Genomic DNA, 10,122 nt, shown 5'->3' with positions numbered 1-10,122 from the left:
CGCTTTGTGCACAGGGAAACAGCATTGTCATGCTGAAACAGGAAAGGGCCTTCCCCACACTGTTGCCACAAAGTTGGAAGCACAGAATGTCTAGAATGTCATTGTATGCTGTAGCATTAAGAATTCCCCTCACTAGAACTAAGGGGGCTAGCCCAAACCATGAAAAACAGCCCCAAACTTTACAGTTGGCACTATAAATAACAGCACTTACACAATAACAGCACTTACAGTTGACCGGGGAAACTAGCAGGGCAGAAATTTGATATACTGACTTGTTGGAAATGTGCCATCCTATGACGGTGCCACATTGAATATCACTGAGCTCATCAGTAAGGCCATTCTACTAAATGTTTGTCTATGGAGATTGCATGCGTGCTCAATTGTATTCACCTGTCAGCAGCGGGTGTGGCTGAAATAGCCCGAATCAACTAATTTGAAGTGGTGTCCACATACATTTGGCCATGTAGGCAATCTCATTCAAACCACAGAAGGCTGTCCTACCTTACATGGTCAACAGGCAGCTCAGCAATGCACTTTTCTCTGCAACCCTGTCAATAACCCCATCACTCTCCCTCGCTATCTCTATCGGCAGCAGCCAGCGTAGGCCTACGGAACGTCTTATCTTTTTGGTGTTTCTCTCAATTTCTCCATGCCACCTTTTCTTTTTCTCTATATTATGACCCCACAAGACTACTCAGAATAGTTACTTGGAAGACGGAACAAATCATAATTTGATAGAGGAATCTAGATCAGGGCTCTCCAACCAGGTTCCTGCAGGTTTTCAATCCAACCCCAGTTGTATAACTAAGCTGATTCAGTTTATCAACCAGCTAATTATTAGAATCAGGTGCGCTAGATTAGGGTTGGAGCGAAAACCTACAGGATGGTAGCGCTCCAGGAACAGGGTTGGAGAGCCCTGCTCAAGATGGATAAAACCCATTTTGCCATGGACATTGCCATTTGAGGGCTTCCACCATGTGAAAGTAGTCAACTGGGCGGGAGTCAGGACTTTCTATGGGCTAAGAAACGATCACGTGATTCCATCTGGGTCATAAGGAAGGATTGACAATTATTCGAGAGAAAGAAACAAAAAGTACAGTTGAGGAGCATGCCCATGCAGGTCCGATCAGACCGGCCTACCAGAATATTCCCGCATTTCCTGATGGGAAAAATATCTTAATGGATCAATATTTTGCACCACCATTTTTGGGAAAACTGGCTGAACGTGATGTGCAACATCCTAAATTGTCCAACAAATGTAAAAAATTGTGAAACTTTTGTTTTATTAAGACAGTACACATATTTTTCAGGCGGCTTGCCATTAAAGCTAGTTAAGGAGAAAAGTTATGCCTTTGCAGCCTGAATGGAGGATGCTTTATGTACGAGACGGTCCACGGGGGACACAAATGTATTATCCTTGACAATAATGCAGATCTACCAGCAACTATTGGCTGTCTAGGCCTGGGTTTCTCAAACTCGGTCCTGGGTCCCCCCAGGTGCACGTTATGGTCTTTGCCCTAGCACTACACAGCCCCCCCAGGATCGGGTTTAGGAAACCCTGGCCTAGGTTACTTTTCCATTTGCATTCCAGGAAAAACACGGAGCACCGGTTTAAAACTACAATCCAATTCATTGCTGTCTGCCGACAGTGACTGAGCAGACTGATTGTTTGACATGGCATTTTCTGATAAACTTTCAAACGTTTAATTGTGACCTAACGGCTAGACATGCATGATGTAGGCAACTGTTCTTACAGTGCTCAGTAGTTAGAATGTTGGAGATGAGTTCTTCTGTGGGTTTTGAACAAGTAGGCTATTGTTAGAACAGCGGGTATGTGAAATCATTTTTTAATGTTATTGATACAAGTATCAAACTTGCTACACTAATACTAGATACCTTAAGGAACATTTTAAAGATTGGAAGCAGTCTAGGAAGGCTGTCAGTCAACCAGGGTGAGATTTTTTTATAAAATGGCTGCCAACCAAATTCCCCATTAGAAGACAATAGGGTAAAATCATTCCAAACAATACAAAAATTACTTTGTAATGTTATTTACCCACAAGATAAATCCCATAGACAATCATTCTGATCATAAAGTACTATTAAAACCTAATAAGGGGCATAAGAGGTAATGTTGACCATAGTCCAGCAGCTATGTGAAGATTTTTTGGACTTTGTGATAGAGCTACCAAATTTCCCACAGCTAGGGAATGTCTAAATAAAGTATTTTTGGCTATAGTGCAATTGCAGATTTTGTTCATTACTCCCCTGGGGGGCCATTTCCAATATGGCCACTGAAAAATAAGCTAAGAATCCCAAGAGAGGTAACTCATTGGATAGGTGTCACTATGGGTACTCTGCTCCATTATGAGAGCACGCAGAAAACAGACAGTGCCAAATTTCAAATATTTATTAACGACTTATGGTTGGACATGGTGAAGTTGGATTTGTGTGTGGCTCTGCAACAAAGGAGAGACACACGCTGGTTGCATAATATAAAAAGGTAATGGTGCTAAGGATGAATCTATTAAACCAATATATCTTAAATAAGTAAATTACATGACATCTTAATGTTATGACCTAACTAAAATATAAATGGAAATATAACCCAAATGTACTCTTAACTTGGACGCAAACAACTGGAAAGAAACTGAGGAATGGCTTGACAGGATTTAATTACAAACTAAAGGTGTGAATGAGCCTATCAGGGCAGTCCTGATAATTAGTGAAAGCTTTGTGGCATTAAGAGTCAACAGGTGGCATCAAATTGGTTGATCGAGTTCATCTCAGTGGTATGCTGCTCCACTGAGGGCTTTTGCACAACCGTTAACCAGATGTATGGGGCTGTACTGTACACGATTCACATGGACATATCTCCATAAATAGTTGGTATATACACTGCTCAAAAAAATAAAGGGAACCATTAAACAACAATCTAACTCCAAGTCAATCACACTTCTGTGAAATCAAACTGTCCACTTAGGAGGCAACACTGATTGACAAATTTCACATACTGTTGTGCAAATGGAATAAACAACAGGTGGAAAATATAGGCATTTAGCAAGACACCCCCAATAAAGGAGTGGTTCTGCAGGTGGTGACCACAGACCACTTCTCAGGTCCCATGCTTCCTGGCTGATGTTTTGGTCACTTTTGAATGCTGGCGGTGCTTTCACTCTAGTGGTAGCATGAGACGGAGTCTACAACCCACACAAGTGGCTCAGGTAGTGCAGCTCATCCAGGATGGCACATCAATGAGAGCTGTGGCAAGAAGGTTTGCTGTGTCTGTCAGCATAGTGTCCAGAGCATGGAGGCACTACCAGGAGACAGGCCAGTACATCAGGAGACGTGGAGGAGGCCGTAGGAAGGCAACAACCCAGCAGCAGGACCGCTACCTCCACCTTTGTGCTAGGAGGAGCAGGAGGAGCACTGCCAGAGCCCTGCAAAATGACCTCCAGCAGGCCACAAATGTGCATGTGTCTGCTCAAACGGTCAGAAACAGACTCCATGAGGGTGGTATGAGGGCCCGACGTCCACAGGTGGGGGTTGTGCTTACAGCCCAACACCGTGCAGGACTTTTGGCATTTGCCAGAGAACACCAAGATTGGCAAATTTGCCACTGGCGCCCTGTGCTCTTCACAGATGAAAGCAGGTTCACACTGAGCACATGTGACAGACGTGACAGAGTCTGGAGACGCCGTGGAGAACGTTCTGCTGCCTGCAACATTCTCCAGCATGACCAGTTTGGCGGTGGGTCAGTCATGGTGTGGGGTGGCATTTCTTTGGGGGGCCGCACAGCCCTCCATGTGCTCGCCAGAGGTAGCCTGACTGCCATTAGGTACCGAGATGAGATCCTCAGACCCCTTGTGAGACCATATGCTGGTGCGGTTGGCCCTGGGTTCCTCCTAATGCAAGACAATGCTAGACCTCATGTGGCTGGAGTGTGTCAGCAGTTCCTGCAAGAGGAAGGCATTGATGCTATGGACTGGCCCGTCCGTTCCCCAGACCTGAATCCAATTGAGCACATCTGGGACATCATGTCTCGCTCCCTCCACCACAGACCGTCCAGGAATTGGCGGATGCTTTAGTCCAGGTCTGGGAGGAGATCCCTCAGGAGACCATCCGCCACCTCATCAGGAGCATGCCTAGGCGTTGTAGGGAGGTCATACAGGCACGTGGAGGCCACACACACTACTGAGCCTCATTTTGACTTGTTTTAAGGACATTAATCAAAGTTGGATCAGCCTGTAGTGTAGTTTTCCACTTTAATTTTGAGTGTGACTCCAAATCCAGACCACCATGGGTTGATGCATTTGATTTCCATTGATCATTTTTGTGTGATTTTGTTGTCAGCACATTCAACTATGTAAAGAAAAAAGTATTTAAAAATAATATTTCATTCATTCAGATCTAGGATGTGTTATTTTAGTGTTCCCTTTATTTTTTTGAGCAGTGTACATAGACATATCTGATATTGCTAAGCTTAAATTCTTGTTAATCTAACTGCACTGTCCAATTTACAGTAGCCATTACAGTGAAATAATACTGTTGTTTGAGGAGAGTGCACACTTTTGAACATGAAAAGTTATTAATTAACAAATTAGGCACATTTGGGCAGCCTTGATACAACATTTTGAACAGAACTGCTCTTGCATTTTGAACAGAAATCATCTTGCATTTCAAAGATGATGGTACAAAAAAAATACAAAAGAACGGTTGTTTTTTTCTTTGTATTATCTTTTACTAGATCTATTGTGTTTTCTTCTCTGGGATATGTGGGACGCCAACAGCCAGTGAAATTACAGGGTGCCAAATTCAAAAGAACAGAAATCTCATATTTCAAAATCCTTCAAACATACAATTATTATACCCCATTTTAAAGATAAACTTCTCGTTAATCCAGCAATTGTCTGATTTCAAAAAGGCAAAAGCACACCTTATGTTAGGTCAGCACCTAGCCACAGAAAAACATACAGCCATTTTCCAAAGAAGGAGAGGTGTCACAAAAGACAGAAATAGCATTAAAATGAATCACTAACCTTTGATGATCTTCACCGGATGGCACTCCCAGGACTTCATGTTAGACAATAAATGTGTGTTTTGTTCGATAAAGTTGTTGGAGGAAATTATAGTTGAAATGATTAATTATGTATACATTTATATTAGAACCATTTATTTTAATACTAAACAATAGTAAACAAATTAATTGTCTGTACCTTGCGGGTTTAAGGGAGAGGGATGGCATATCTCTTTAGACAGATAAAAATGTTTGTTTGATGTTCTATTAGTGGAGAAGAGTATATCTTTTAGACAGATTGGAATGTTTGTTTTATGAGGGGAGTAGAAGACAATCTCCAGACCTGAAGACACTGTGCTATTGTGTGGATCGGAGAGAGTGTGAGAAACTGATGACGTCATTTTTATCTTCTCTCTTTAAAATGTAATGTTCTTTGTATTTTGGGTCAGTACTCTCTTGAATTAAACGCTGTTACCTGACTTTTAAGACCGGGGCTCTGTCTATTCTTATAAAAATATTGGGTCTTATAACCCCTTTAGAATGCATTATTTAATTATATTATTTATTATTATAGTATTTAATTCTGATTGGGAAATAATACAGAGGAATTTAGAATTCCTCTAACAATGATAAAGTTAATCTTTATGTCCAAAAACTACATTTGAAATTGGTGTGTTATGTTAAAAAAATGCATTGTCTCAAACAAACATCCAGTGAAAGTGCAGAGAGCCACATCAAATTACAGAAATACTCATAATAAACATTGATAAAAGATACAAGTGTTACACATAGGATTATAGATAAACTTCTCCTTAATGCAACCGCTGTGTCAGATTTCAAAAAGGCTTTACGGCGAAAGCACACCTTGCGATTATGTTAGGTCAGCACCTAGCCACAGAAAAACATAGAGCCATTTTCCAAAGAAGGAGAGGTGTCACAAAAGTCAGAAATAGCGTTATAAATATTCACTTACCTTTGATGATCTTCATCGGAATGCACTCCCAGGAATCCCAGGAAGTCCATCATTTATGTCCAAATACCTCCTTTTTGTTTGCGTGTTTAGCCCAGTAATCCAATTGCACAATGCTCGATCACTTAGTTCAGACGAAAAGTCAAAAAAGTTCAATTACAGTTCGTAGAAACATGTCAAACGATGTATAGAATCAAGCTTTAGGATGTTTTTATCATAAATCTTCATTAATGTTTCAACCGAACAATTCCTTTGTCTTTAGAAATGAAAAGGAACGCAGCTCACTCTCACGGCCGCGTGCCTGACTTAGCTCATGGCGTTCTGCCAGACCTCTTAGTCAAACAGCTCTTATTTGCTCCCCCTTCATATTAGCAGCCTGAAACAAGGTTCTAAAGACTGTTGACATCTAGTGGAAGCCTTAGGAAGTGCAATATGACCCCATAGACATGGTATATTGGATAGGCAAAGACTTGAAAACCTACAAACCTCAGATTTCCTACTTCCTGGTTGGATTTTTCTCAGGTTTTTGCCTGCCATATGAATTCTGTTATACTCACAGACACCATTCAAGCAGTTTTAGAAACTTCAGAGTGTTTTCTATCCATATCTACTAATTATATGCATAATCTAGCTTTTGGGCCTGAGTAGCAGGCAGTGTACTCTGGGCACCTTATTCATCCAAGCTACTCAATACTGCACCCCAGTCCCATAGAAGTTATATTATCCTGCATTCCTTTCACATTTCCATAAACGTCATAGTGTTTCCTTTCAAATGGTACCAATAATATGCATATCCTTGCTTCAGGGCCTGAGCTACAGGCAGTTAAATTTGTGGATGTCATTTTAGGGTAAAAAAAAAGGAATGGATCCTTAAGAGGTTTTTAATATACCCAAAACAAACACGTAAACAAAATACTGGGATGTACCCAAACAAAAGAGCGAGGGTAAACCTTGTACAACGACACAGGGCAAAACCCGTAATACACAATGCACAAAATATGCAGCACAGACTGAGACAATGCATAGGTACTCACACAACCAACGGACATGGGAACAATAAATCGACATCCCAATGGGGAAACAAAGGGCACATTTATACAAACACAATCAGTGAGGAATTGGAAACAGGTGTGCATAATGAAAGTTCAGTGCAGCCTAGAAGGCCGGTGACGTCGACCTCCGGAACTGGTGAACAGAATGAGTAGCAGTACCGGGGGGATCCGTGACAGTACCCACCGACGCGCTGCACTAGCAGCGGGACAACACCGGCCTCGGGGATGAACACAGGGAGCGGTGCGGTCCGGTCACTGACTGTGAAAATCCCTGGTCAGCAAAGCATCCAGGATGTCCACCACAGGAACCCAGCACCACTCCTCTGGGCCGTACCCCTCCCAGTCGAAGAGGCACTGGAGAGGCACATTAACCCCGATGCCTTGAATCCAGGAACTCACGGACCGAGTACGCTGGAGAGACCCATGAAAGGTCGGGTTAATGCGATAATCAACAGGGAGTTGTAAACGGTATGTTACCTCATTAACCCTCCTCAGGACTTTAAACGGCCCCACAAACTGCGGGCTCAGCTTCCAGCAGGGGAGGGGCAGGTTCTGGGTGGAGAGCCAGATCCGGTCACCAGAATATAAAACAGGCACTTCACTGCGGTGGCGGTCGGCCTGTTCCTTGTGCCAACGCCTGGCGCTCTTGTGAGAAGTTCTCCTCAGCGTGCAGAAACCACTTGTCCACCACAGGGGCCTCGGTTTGGCTCGGATCCCAAGGTGCCAGGGTCAGCTGATACTCCTTTCCAGTGCGTGTTGGGTTGAGGTTAGTAGAGGAGTGGCGGAGGGAACGCCTTCCATACACTTGAGGTGAACTGAGAGCCATGGTCTGACACAATATCCTCCGGGATCCCGTAGTGCCAGAAGACGTGTGTAAAAAGAGCCTCCTCAGTTTGCATGGCCGACGGGAAGCCCAGGCAGAGGAAGGAGGCAACAAATTTTGGAAAACCGGTCCACAATGACAAGAATGGTGGTGTTCCCCTGGGAGGAGGGGAACACCATTTGGACCATTTCGGCATGCTCCAAATGATATCAAAATATTGTGTGATATCTGTGGATTAAAATGTCCCAAAACAGTGCTTGCATAATAGGTAATGGTAGCCTTAGTATCATGTCCCATACATCCTATTCAAAAAGGTAGAGTTTTATTGGAATGGCTTCTTGTCCATGGTTCCATTTTCAGTACAGGGAAGTTAGTACAGGAAAATGTATTGAAATTGACAAAATACTGAATATCATATTTTATATCATTTGTTACAGGAATTAAATTCCTATATGTTTTAATACCCAATTAAAATTAAACACTCTGTCAATTCCTAAGAATTTGTAAGACTCTTATTTGCATGAAATGGACAGAGACCAGTCTCCAAATCTATCAGCACCGTTTATTCTCGAGAGTACTGAACATGATACAGTTTACCACAGATTATAAACTGAAAATGACATCATTCGTTTTCGTACTACCCCATCTCATCAACCAAATCAAATCAAATCAAATTTTATTTGTCACATACACATGGTTAGCAGATGTTAATGCGAATGTAGCGAAATGCTTGTGCTTCTAGTTCCGACAATGCAGTAATAACCAACAAGTAATCTAACTAACAATTCCAAAACTACTGTCTTATACACACAAATGTAAGGGGATAAAGAATATGTACATAAAGATATATGAATGAGTGATGGTACAGAGCGGCATAGGCAAGATGCAGTAGATGGTATCGAGTACAGTATATACATATACATATGAGATGAATAGTGTAGGGTATGTAAACATTATATTAGGTAGCATTGTTTAAAGTGGCTAGTGATATATTTTACATCATTTCCCATCAATTCCCATTATTAAAGTGGCTGGAGTTGAGTCAGTGTGTTGGCAGCAGCCACTCAATGTTAGTAGTGGCTGTTTAACAGTCTGATGGCCTTGAGATAGAAGCTGTTTTTCAGTCTCTCTGTCCCAGCTTTGATGCACCTGTACTGACCTTGCCTTCTGGATGATAGCGGGGTGAACAGGCAGTGGCTCGGGTGGTTGTTGTCCTTGATGATCTTTATGGCCTTCCTGTAACATCGGGTGGTGTAGGTGTCCTGGAGGGCAGGTAGTTTGCCCCCGGTGATGCGTTGTGCAGACCTCACTACCCTCTGGAGAGCCTTACGGTTGTGGGCGGAGCAGTTGCCATACCAGGTGGTGATACAGCCCGCCAGGATGCTCTCGATTGTGCATCTGTAGAAGTTTGTGAGTGCTTTTGGTGACAAGCCAAATTTCTTCAGCCTCCTGAGATTGAAGAGGCGCTGCTGCGCCTTCTTCACGATGCTGTCTGTGTGGGTGGACCAATTCAGTTTGTCTGTGATGTGTATGCCGAGGAACTTAAAACTTGCTACCCTCTCCACTACTGTTCCATCGATGTGGATAGGGGGGTGTTCCCTCTGCTGTTTCCTGAAGTCCACAATCATCTCCTTAGTTTTGTTGACGTTGAGTATGAGGTTGGCTGTATAGTGGCTGTATAGTTCTCAAGCCTTCCCACATCGTCTCTCCCTACTAAGATAATTTACGACCCAAGCCAAGGTCTGCCTGTGTAGATAAGCATTCTAGCCAGTCTGGCTATAAGTTCATTCATTTCTACCAAGGAACAGACAGGCATTGTTCTAATTCTTGATTATATTTACACACATTATATTCAGTACTAAGGTTAAAAGAAAATTCATACATCTATACAGTAACATAATAGTATTCTGATTAGTCAGTCCTGATTGAAATGTATACATAATTAGTCATTATTGATAAATTAAATTCCCTTAACATCATTGTAATTAGTAAACTTTAGGGAACACCCATTTGACAGTTTTAAGTGATTAAATGTAAAATACTGAACATGAGGATGGAAGTATGTTCAAGAATCAGTACATTTTGTAGATTTTTGGAGACTTTTCCACCACTTTTCTACAAAAATATATTTAAAGGATACATACATATGACATACCTGGACCATTTTGTTGTGTTCTCCAGACACCCTCAAACATTTTTAGCCATCCTTGGCCTGTATGTACCAAAATTCAAACCCCTTTGTTTTTACACTGCTGCTACT

The sequence above is a fragment of the Oncorhynchus tshawytscha genome, linkage group LG01, assembly GCF_018296145.1.
Source record: "Oncorhynchus tshawytscha isolate Ot180627B linkage group LG01, Otsh_v2.0, whole genome shotgun sequence".
Taxonomy (NCBI): domain Eukaryota; kingdom Metazoa; phylum Chordata; class Actinopteri; order Salmoniformes; family Salmonidae; genus Oncorhynchus; species Oncorhynchus tshawytscha.
This window is presented reverse-complemented; position numbering follows the sequence as displayed.